Genomic DNA, 12,355 nt, shown 5'->3' with positions numbered 1-12,355 from the left:
CAAGCAAAAACAATAAAATAGGAAATTTCTATTTCTTATCTAATCTATATAACAATTTTTGATTACTCAATGTTAGATTGTCTATTTGTTTTCAAAAGAATTGCATATTATCTAATTCTTTTTTGTTTGTTGGCTTATTTTAATGAAAGCCAGTTTTAGCAGGATAACAATTTTAGAATTCCTGTGCAGTTAAGGAAAGTAATTTATAACATTATGAGGTAATTTACCTAGAAGTTTAAAACAATAATATTAATGGGACTAAATTACATATTTCAAAGAAATTGAATCAACCAAAGAAAGAACTTGAAAATAATGTTCACACTGTCCTCATTTCATCTCCTTTTGGATATCATATCATTGATAGAAGAATAATGACAGAGTGAAAGGCAAAATATGGAGAAAATAAAAAGAAAAACAGAAAAGACTGAGCTCATGTCCAACCTCAGCTGCATCTCAGCACAGTTCGTATTTATCCGAGGTCCCAAGTGTGGTGGTGACAAATCCTTTTTCCTGGCTTCTTGCCTTCCACAGGATTAATAAATAACTAGCTCAATATTTTAGGAAAGAATTATTTCATTATCATATCTTTCTAAAATATTTACTTTGATTAATAGCCACTATTAATTCATATTTGAAACATGAAATGCTATGATCTATATCTATCTATAAATCTCTGCTTGAAGACAGCATAGTACAGCATATATACATATGTGTGTATGTATGTGTGTGTGTGTATTTCATATATGTATGAAGTTTTGTGTCCATTCATTATTCTAACACTAATTATCATTATTTTCTCAGGCTGGCTTACAATTTTATTCTAAAAACTTGTATTTTGATTTCATGGCTAGTTTTGGAAAAGGTGCTTTGAAGAAGAATAATTGCAGAGAGCTCTTCAGGATTTTAAATCTCTGGCATCTCATAACCAATCCCAGAGAGCATTAGTGATGGGGCACAGGGAATGAATGTCAGCAAGTGACAGCTGAAAGCTGCTGGCACACACAGGCTGACTACAACACTGAGCTTGCCCAAGAAGGGCAGATCATAGAAGGGACCCTTGGTTTGACAGTCATCTGTTCAAATCTGCCTTTTCAGGGAAAACCACCACCATTTAGAAATTAGTTATCTCTTTGCTGATTTATTATCTGGCATAAAATGATTACAACTCTCTTCCTAATGAGCAGAAGTGTTTTATATTATCTTGATGTCAAAGGAACAGAAGTAGTCAAAAGCATAGATGAATGCAATTGTGTAATATCTAGTAAATGCCACTGTGTATCATAAACATTAAGTTCATGATTTTCATCCAAAAATGGGATTAATTTGATTCAAACCAGATGAATGAGGAAAGTAGCTACTGTGTAAATAGTTCACTAGTTACTTTTCCAGACAGAAAACAAACTTTCTATAAATCATTATTGGACTATTTAAAAGGCTTTCATTGTTTGGTCAGGATAACATTAATTTTTGAGATTTTTAGAATGTAATATTTTCCAGAGATAAACTCTAAAAGCATAGATGAATAAATAGACACATAAAAATTTTAAGTGATGCAACAGCAGATTTTTTTTTTCAGTTTTAGAATGGGATAGACTTTTCTAGGTAGTGCTCTTAAGGCCTTATATTGAGAGAGGTATAAAGAAGGCAATTTGTTTTTTGTAGACCTAGTATATTGACAGATCTACAAAGAAAATCTTTGTGATATTTGCTTCAGATCTTGGTTATTGATTCATTATCTACTTTAGCAAAAAACAAGCAGTGAAATTTTCAATGAAGAATGTCTTTGTCCTAGTTATCAGGATGTAAAGGATCACAATGTTCCATCAAGTTCTGGTACCATTACCCTGGCCCTAAGTCCTTCTTAACATCCCATTCCTATATACTTGGGATAGTTAACAGTGAAAGGAAGAGAGGAAAGAAGAACAACTCTCTAGACAAAGATGGAATCCCTTCTTCTCCCAAAGGAGAATTTCTTTGTGAAATACTTATCCTATCCCCTCATTTCCTTCCTCCTTCCCTCTCTCCTCCTCCCTGCCTCCCTCCTCTTCCTTCCTCTCTCTCCCCTCCCTCCCTCCCTTCCTCCTTTCCTCCCTCCCCCTTCCTTCCTTTTATTGTCTCTCTTTCTCTCTCTCCCTCCCTCCCTCACTCTCTCCATCTTTCTTTCTTTTCCTCCCTCCTTCCCTCCCGCCTTCATATCTCTCTCTCTCTCTCTCTCTCTCTCTCTCTCTAATTTTCCCAGAACCAATCCTCTTCTCTTTTAGGTTCAGAACCTGTGGTGAATTTTCAACTTCCTCTGCTTTTTCTACCTGTGTCTCCTCGAATTCTAAAGCCCAAGGTCCTTTTCAGTAAATGACTTTGAATTTGTTCTGTTTTTCATCCCAAGTGTTCATATCATATGCCTCAGGATACAGGTAATCCATAGAATACAGTATTTTTATTGAATATTAAAGTGAGATATTATCTGGAGGCCAGGTTCTGTTTTATTCATTTTTCTACTTCCCTCTTGGACAAATGGAGAAGCTAACACTGTGCTTGGCACACAGTCAAGAGACTTAATAATTAATTGCTGAAAAATAGAACAAGACATAACTTGAGTTCTAGCTCTGGTCCAAGTAACTGGGCCACAGGGAAATTTGTTTTCTCTCTTACAAAATAAGAGTAATGTGGCTTTCAAGACTTATCTTAACTAAATGAGACAGCTTACTTTAAAAATGCCTTGTACAATTTTGAGAATATCATAGATCCTCAGTAAATATTAGTTCCCTTTTCTTAGGCTAGGTAATATATTTCTTGGAACTTCTGTACAGAATAATTCTGAAAATGACAAGATTAGGTATTTAAAAGACCTTTTCCAATATCAAAAAATGATATAGAATGTTGTTAAGGTATTGAAAATCTTTGTCACACAAAATTACTGGGGAATAAGATTAATCAAATTATGTTATGTGCATGTACAAATATGTCACTATTATGTTTAATAATTATAATACAACAATTAAAAAAACGAAGAAAGTAAAAAAAAATCCTAATGGTCTAAGGAATTTAAAACAAGGCTGAAGTAGAGAGACTTTTTTTCTTTTTTCTTTTTTAATTATTAGTTGTTCAAAACATTACAAAGCTCTTGATATATCATATTTCATAATTTGATTCAAGCAGATTATGAACTCCCATTTTTACCCCGTATACATATTGCAGATTCACAACGATTCCACATCCACTTTTTTTACATACTGCCATACTAGTGTCTGTTGTATTCTGCTGCCTTTCCTATCCTCTACTATCCCTCCTCCCCTCCCCTCCCCTCTCCTCCCATCTTCTCTCTCTACCCCATCTACTGTAATTCATTTCTCTCTCTTGATTTTTCCCCTTCCCCCTCACTTCCTCTTATATGTAATTTTGTATAACAATGAGGGTCTCCTTCCTTTACCATGCAATTTCCCTTCTCTCTCTCTTTCCCTCCCCACTCTGGACCCTGTTTAATGGTGATCTTCTTCTCATGCTCTTCCTCCCTATTCTATTCTTAGTTGTTCTCCTTATATCAAAGATGACATTTGGCATTTATTTTTTAGGGATTGACTAGCTTCACTTAGCATAATCTGCTCTAGTGCCATCCATTTCCCTGCAAATTCCATGATTTTGTCATTCTTTAATGCAGAGTAATACTCCATTGTGTATAAATGCCACTTTTTTATCCATTTATCTATTGAAGGGCATCTAGGTTGGTTCCACAGTCTAGCTATTGTGAATTGTGCTGCTATGAACATCGATGTAGCAGTATCCCTATAGTACGCTCTTTTAAGGTCTTCAGGGAATAGTCTGAGAAGGGCAATAGCTGGGTCAAATGGTGGTTCCATTCCCAGCTTTCCCAGGAATCTCCATACTGTCATATCTTAAAAGAACATCATATTTTATTTAGTAATGGGAAAATAAAATCACATGTATTGTATACAACATGATGATTTGAGATGTGTATACATAATATAGAATAGCTCAATTAAGCTAATTAGCATATGCATTCCTGCACATTTTTGATAAAACAGTAAAAATAACAACACAAAACCCAGAACAGTGATGATAACATCACGTTGCATTCTGTTGCCTGTATTGTTTCAATTTAAAAAGCCTCATTTGTTTACTGACTGAAAATGGATGAGATTCAATGTTTTTGACAAGTTTATTTCGAATGGATCATCCACCACTTTTTAATACTCATTTTTGAAGCTGAATTGCACAAAAATGACTTGAATTTTAACAGTGGGCAGGAGAATCATGAATGGCAAACTTCCTATAGACCTAAAAACCCTCTATATTTCAAGTTGATCCTTTGGACTTCCAAGTAGAATATGTGCTCATAGAATAGCTATAATAATTCACTCATGTCAATTACTGACTGGCCACATTTGTAGTCTGCCCCCAAATTGTTTTTGGAAGCTTCTTAATCTCTTCTGGCTTGATGGGAGTTGGTAGACAAGCCAGCAGGGAGCTATTACAGATTTGTCTGCTGATTTAGGGCCAGAGCTTCTGCTCCTGTCCTGAATTAGGTTCATTGACAACTTTTCCTTCATGCCACCTCACTCTTTCCCAGACTTTATTTTAGAATTTTTTTAAAATTTATTTTTAGTTATAGTTGTAATACAATATCTTTAACTAATTAATGTATTTTTTTATGTGGTGCTGAGGATTGAACCCAGGGCCTCGCCCCTGCTAGGAGAGCTCTCTACCACTGAGCCACAATGCCAGCCCCTATTTTAGAATTTTTAAGGTTCTATTGGATGCAAAGATAATAGATTTGTGGGTAGAACTTTCAATCTGGGGGGCTGAACAAGAAGAAGGACTAGATACTTGAAGTTCAGGCATGTAATACATTTTCATCATCTTTATAATTCTTAGCAGCACTTTTAGTTCACAAGCCAAAAATAAGTATATGTGTATATTTTGCAATGATACCTGTGGGAATATGTGTGTGGTGTGGTGTGTGTGTGTGTGTGTGTGTGTGTGTGTGTGTGCGTGCGCACGCGCTACATATCATAGTGCATAGAATTTTGCTTTGAAATTTTGTAGTAGCATTTGCAGTATACAAGAAAACAATAATGTATTGTGTCTCTGGCTAGAATTGTTGATTTTAATTTAGAAGGGTTATTAGAACACGTAGTTCTTTGGCAATTCAGACATTAAATGAATTAGCAGACAGGGACTTTACAATTGCTTGTTTTACAATTGTAAAGTAAATAAAATTATTTTGCATTTAAGTTAATTGATGGTTCATGTCAAATAGCACAAACTGTGAAGATGATGTTGATGCTGATGATGACAAAATCAGTACCTACTTCAGAAAGAATTATTTTTTTTAACCAGGGATTTTAAGAGAGATGATTATTTAGAAGTATCCAGGCAGCCTGCAAGGAATCTTGCATTGAATAATTAGGTATGACAGTTTCTTTATATAATAGAGCTTGTTTTCAGAAGAACAAGGGATTCCATGGTTTATCCCAGGCTACCATTATTTTCATCAATACTACACATGACCTTTCAGAACTGTACAGGATTGGTTTCTTTAATTAAGTGTCTCACTCCTCCTGGAGAAAAGCTGAGCTTTTGTGAGACTTATAAAATGAGCTTGTAAAATAAGATATCTATAATCTTAAAAGGTTTCAGTCTAGATGTAAGAACATTTGAAGAACTATGAATAGTAACCAAGCTTATCTTCAAAGATCCATGGATGAGGCAATAACTTTTGATTTTGAAAGTCAATAACTCTATATGTTTGATATTTCATTGGGAGATGCTGAATACAGTAGAGTCTTACACGGGGATCCTGGTGTGGGAAGTAAGGAAGCCAAAGCAGAAACAAGGCTCTCAAAATTAAAAGCATTATGTTTGCTCGTTTCCCACACGTGTTTACTTTTATTCATTGACTTTCAGATTTTCTACTCTTCAGACTAAGTCCAACTGTGGGTCTTTATCTCTCAGTCTGGTTTTAGGATTTCTTGGAGATTGAGTTTGTACCTGAATCTTATTAATACTTACCAAGGCCAATGGGGGGATTTTCTTAGAAAGCGTGCATGATGGAAAGTATTATAATCACAGCTATTTCCGCATAAAGTTGCTTTCACCAGATCCATTTCTCTGGAACATATCAAGTGCTTTTAAAAGTTTGGGTCCAAAAACACAATTAGAACAGAGAAATAAATCCTACTGTTCTATAGCACAGTAGTTACCAACAATTTATTGTGCATTTCAAAATATCTAGAAGGGAGAATTTTGAATACTTTCAACATAAAAAATGATCAATATTTGAGCTGATTAATATGCTGATTATTCTGACTAGATGATTATGTTATATACATGTATTAAATACCACGGTGTACTCCACAAATACGTACAATTAATATATGTCAACTAAAAATTGAAAAAGAGAATTTACTGAGTAAATTAATTCTATTTGAAAATAATTTTTATGGTACTTGAATACAAAATAATTTTAAAAAGGTCTGAAAACTGAGTATGAACTTATATGATGACTACTGCCCAAGTGAACAGTCAGATTTCTTGATTTATTTATAGTAAACAAGACAAATCTGCCCTGAATTAATTTTATTTAAGAAATATTAACTTTTCTTTGTTTTACCCCTGGTCACCCTCCTTCCTTTCATTTCCTGTTCCTCCCTTTTCCCTGAGGTCCTTCTTTGTCTTCCAGCATTTCTACTTGTTTCATCTCCTTTTCTTAATATTGTCTCCTTTTTTTAAGTAGTCATATAAGTCATATAATATAGCAAATATTTTTATAACAACACATATTAAATTTGTTTTACATTTTGCAAATGGAGTATGCTTATGAAACTTCCTAAATCTTAAAAAGCTTTTTAAAAAAATTTTAAATAATTTTCTCCTTCAATCTTTTAAAGTTTTCCAAAGACACAAACATCTTGTTATGTGTTTTATAAGGAAATACTGTATGACTTTATACATTTAAAATCCCTTTTCAGAAAGGGATCATAGAGAGGATCCTAAACTCTAGGGAGGTATTAATTTTATATCAGAATAAGCCTAAACTAAGAAGTTCCTAAGGTACTTTATAAATAGAACAGTATTAAGTACTTTTCTTGGCACAACTCACTACTCCTCTAATAAATCAATTCTAAAGGGAGTAAATCCATCAATGGTTGGAAAGAAAGATTATCATTTCACATTCTATAGTTCTTTTCAGGAACTGGGTGGCTGACATGCCACCAGAGAAAGAAAGAAATAGAGTTGGAGATAAGAAATGACGGTTTCCCAGAGATGACAGAAGAAATATGATGTGTGTCCTTAGGTATAGTTAAGACTTCGGCTTAGCCAAGTTCCTCTTCTCACAGTAGTGTCACATGTGCATGATCAACCATATCCCCAAGAGCTCAATGACCACCTGCATCCCATTTTAGCTGTAGGATTTAGAACAGAGTCTAATTTCATCAGCAGGATAATGTGTTGTTATTGAGTTGATCTGCTAAAGAGTAAAAAATGTTACCACATATTACTATTGGTACATTTTAGATATGCTACAAATGGAATTTTCCTCATTCGAGATGAAATCCAGACCCCATAACTCTAATGGGTAGGAACTTCTCTGGAGGGATATACCATAACTCTTTTTTTCCCCATACTGCTCCCTGAGGTTGGTGGTGAAATAATCATTTGCTCTCTGAGCAAAAAATTTACCTTAACAGTTCATTGTAACTAAATGCTTTTCCTTTGGTTTACACAGAAACACATTCCTTTCATTTTCTTTTACTCTTCTTTGTATTTTATAAATAAGTTCATAACCTAGTTTGTATGAATTATGTATGGTTGAATGATCTTTTTTTAAAATAAATTTCTCCTCATTTTATATAGATTGAACTTTGTTAATCATAGAAAAGTTTCTTACCATTTGACATTTGATTATTTTTTCAAATATTAAATTAATGCAAAGGTGCAGAAGATAATGAGGGGAAGTAAATGAAAATAGTGGTGTGATGTGTGGGAGGGGTTCAAATTGATGCTGTGTTTGTTAGGGTTGATAAAACTCAGCTGTTTAAATATTTCAGTGAAATAGAAATTTAAGCTCTATCTAAATGTCTGAAATGCTGCTTGATGTATTGCTTACTCCTTTTGCAAGAGAAAAGATTCTGAAGGGAAGATATTTAGGCAGAAAACATTGCATTTTTTTAATATGATGATGCAATCCTATAAAAGTAAAACACAAATGATCATAAAGAATCATAATCTGAATACCAGGCCCAGCACTTATCTGTTTGGACTAGATAAGCACGAGCCAAAGAGCAATATTTCTACAACTTTGCCTGGAAGTGATTAGGGTGGAATATTTTTAAATTTTACTCTTAGGGCCTATATTTGTGTGTGAAGAGGACCAATTGCTATTCTCTTTCTTGGTGATTTCCTTGAATCCCCTGAAATCTATCTGAACCTCTTCCTTGCTCATAACTGTTGCTCTTACACAAAATTACAGCTTGAAGGGATAGATATCAGGTGATAGAGGAAATGGAAACACCCTAGCTTATAGAAGAGATACATATTTCATTGTAGGTTGGAAGACCAATTTATAATCTTGTTAGCATTAATTATTTGATCATTGTGTGTCCAAAACTGTGTTTGGTGCTTCCACACACACTGTTCCTTTTAAGTTCAATTGGACGTTTGATGCAGACACCATCAATTATATCATTACAGTACTTCTGCTTTCCAGTTGGAGAAATTAAGACATAAAAGAGTTCAGGAATTTTCCTGAGGACTACATGATGGAGGTAGGATCTGAATCTTGTTATACTGATCTCCTAGCACTGACAGTTAAATACTATAGCTGAAGAGTGGTCATTCAGCTTGTTAAAACTTAACAACTGAGGAAGTAACAACCCTCAGAAAGAAGCTGTCTCACTTTTAGTTCTGCAGAGATGTGAACATTTCTTATGAAGTCTCTAAACAACCATGAGGCTTGTTGTTCTCAACCTCTCCTTACCTCCTGCTCTCCCTCCTCTCTTCTCCTGTTCTCTCTTGTCCTATCCTGTTCTCTCCTTCCTTCCTTCCTTTTCTTCTTCATATATTCTTTTTCTTTCTATCTCACACTGTCTATTGATATTTATTTCTTTGATTTTCTCTCAGCCTTACTCCCTCATTTTTCTTTTGTATTCTTATTTTCCTCTTTCTTTTCTTGAATTAACAAGAAATACACAATTCTTTCTGCAATGTTTTGCTTTAGCAGCCTAACACTTTGTATTTGACTTTGTATTTGTATTTGACTTTGTATTTGTATTTGAGAATAAGTATGTGGAAGTTACTCAGACTAAGCTGCTCCTGTTTTTAATTAGACATTATTAACTATATTTTACAATTTGAAAAAAGTGAAATGTAAGCAATAATTAATTAAAAGTTTGTAATTATTTTTTCATTTTTATCCTGTTTCTAGGGAAGGAGATAGGATATAATTTTGTACTATTGAATAAATTCTAGCAGGAGCTAGACTTGATATGGTTGGAAAACTACCAAAATTGATCAAGTGAAACTTGGCAAGTTGCTCTCTCTAGGTTACTTAACTACACTGCTGACTTACAGAGCCCTTTGCTGTATCATGACTGCTCCTTACTTAGTTTCACCTGCCTGATGTTAATGGCAAAAGAGATATTTCATTGATGGTTAACTACATAATTTCATAAAATAGATTTCTTTCTCTGAAGTGATAGAAATGATTTCTGCTGACAGGATATAAATCCATCAAAACAGAAAGAAAGAAAATATGTGTAGGTTTTAATGTAGCCCAACTGTAATCAAAGTAAATTCTGGTATTTCCCACCAGGTGGCAGCCCTCTTTTGAATTTTAGAACAATGCTGAGACTTAGAAAAGTCACTCTCAATTTAGAAATGGGACTGGTTCTGGAAAAAATATCCAGCTAATGGAATTGAATCAGTAGAAAAAGAATACACTCAAACTATTTTAAGATGCTTCCAAAGTAAAATTCATAATAAACTAATACATTGGGAAAAATTAAATTGGGAAAAATTAAGTCTGTATAAACAAAGCCAATCACAATTTAGCTTGAAATTTCCAGAATAAGTTCCACTAAGTCTTCATTTTCATTTGATCTTTCCAGTCAGCTCTCATTTTGAGGATATCCCTAATTTTCAAGCAAGCACAGCAACCAGTATGTATTTAGCAATTGAGTGTCTTACATGATGACCTGATTTAATTCATAAATCAGTCATCAACTTGCCAATCAAACAGTCCTAGGTAAACTCTTTAATATTTTTTTCTAAACCATGGGATCGACATCGTGGATCTTCCAAGTTATACAAAACTAGGGCGTCTCTGCTGGCCACATGTTTCTTGTCCATGATGTGGCTCTTTCTAAATGGAAACTGTCACATATTCGTGCTGCTCTACTTAGTGGCCTTTTTGTGAGGATCAGGGCATAACATTCTTTACCAGCTGTCACCCCAACATAGCCAGTGGAAAAGCAGCCAGTGTCACAGTCCTGTATCACTAAGGACATCAGGTTTTATGGAATAGGATCCAAATAGGATGATGTATTTTATCGTCCTTGGGGTTTTATTCACTGATGATAAACAGCCATGCTGAAAATTCAGGAGCAGATCTTTGTCAGTTAGAGAAAATGAGAACAAATGAGTGACATCCATGTAACAATATTAATTTGAGGCAGCAGGATAGGGCTTCCTGGACTTCTGTGGTGCATAGTTTGTACTCTGAGATTGACAAATACAGTCAAATTACTGAAGAATGTGGGAGGGAAGGAGGGAGCCAATATACAAATGACTGACTTAGCTGGAAACAAGGGTATTCAGAGTGGCTTCCATGACACTTGTTATATTCTTGCTTAACAATGAGACAGTCCCCAGAGATGGCGAGCGAAGCTGAGTCTGCAGCCTCAGTCCTCACTCTGGCTCTGCCTTTGAAACAGCTTCAGCACTTGGCGGCCCAACTGAGGTTGCTTCTTCCTGGAGTGCAGGGTGAGCTGATGCTGTGGGGAGTGGCGAGGTCAGTGGTGGCCTTGGGGTAGAGTTAAGCCCAGGCAGGTCAGAGCCGGCAGGACCCAGGCGCAGGAGGTGGCTCCGCTCACTTCAGTTTTTCCTTCTGTGGCCGGTCCACCACACTACACCTGTCAGTGAACCCCGGGGGACCCCGGAGGAGTTTAATCAGGAGAGGTAGGTTCTGGAGAAGATTCAATGAGGAAGCAGTTTAAGTGTCGGGGGAAGCCACCATTCTGATCACAGGATCACTCTGACCACAGGAAACCCAAAAGATCAGTGAACAAGTCTGTGCTGCCATTAGGCAATTATTGCAGTGCACTAGTCACTTTCCAAGGAACAGGGGATCACCTTGAGAAAGATGGTAAAAAGCGTCACTTTGGACATTGTGGAAGGCATGGCTCAGCTTGAGGAAGTGCTTCTCATCACTCCACCTCAGAGCCCTGAAAACAGTGACCTTATTTCCTGCAACAGTGTCTGGGTTGCGTGCCAGCAAGTTCCTCAGATACCAAGAGATAATAAAGCTGCAGCCCTATTAATGCTGACAAAGAATGTAGATTTTGTGAAGGATGCACATGAAGAAATGGAACAGGCTGTGGAAGAATGTGACCCTAACTGTGGCCTCTTGAATGATTCTGAGGAGGACAACCACAATGATGAAGATGACCTGTTTGGATTTCTAAGCAAGTGAGACTTATGTTGGTCTGAGGAAGATCAATAGCTCATAATCCCATGCCTTGCCCTGGTGAGCATCCAAAGCCTGCCTGAAGAAAATCCGGATCTTAGTGACAGAGAATGGGAAGAAGGATCAGATGGCTCAACTGCATGACATTGTGGATATTTCTGATGAGATCTGCCTTAGTGTGGATGATTTGGCTCTGACCATATATCCACCTATGTGCCACCTGACTGTGCAAATCAATTCTGCAAAACTTGTAACTGTTTTAAGAAAGGCACTTGAAATTACAAAAGCAAGGCATGTGACCCCTCAACCAGAAGAGAGTTGGATCCCTTTACTCATTAATGCTGTTGATCATGGCATGAGCAGAATTAAGGAGCTCACTCAGAGTAAAATTTAATTATAAGTTTTCAGGCTCATTCATATTCTCTTTTCTCTCTCTCTCTGACTGTCCCAACCAGATCTATGATGTCTGCTTTTAAAAATGAAGCTAGAATACTTAATGGATGGAAAGAGAACTCCTGTCTATATTTAACAAGAGACTCTATTACCAAAGATTGTTGATTAGGCCAGATTGGCAATTATTTATAAACAGCATACGTGTGATATAATTTTCTGCTAGATGCAAAAGATAATTGCATGAATCAGTGTTCCTGAGTG

The 12,355-nt window shown here is 35.8% G+C and overlaps 1 pseudogene; it reads left to right on the top strand.

Moving 5' to 3' along the window:
* Nucleotides 1-10,889: 10,889 nt before the first annotated feature.
* Nucleotides 10,890-12,095, top strand: LOC143401926 (cyclin-D1-binding protein 1-like; annotated as a pseudogene).
* The last annotated feature ends 260 nt before the right edge of the window (nt 12,096-12,355 follow it).

Source organism: Callospermophilus lateralis, chromosome 6, assembly GCF_048772815.1.
Source record: "Callospermophilus lateralis isolate mCalLat2 chromosome 6, mCalLat2.hap1, whole genome shotgun sequence".
NCBI classification, from domain to species: Eukaryota; Metazoa; Chordata; class Mammalia; order Rodentia; family Sciuridae; genus Callospermophilus; species Callospermophilus lateralis.
The sequence above is the reverse complement of the archived record's forward strand: the minus strand, read 5'-3'. Positions and strand labels throughout refer to the sequence as shown.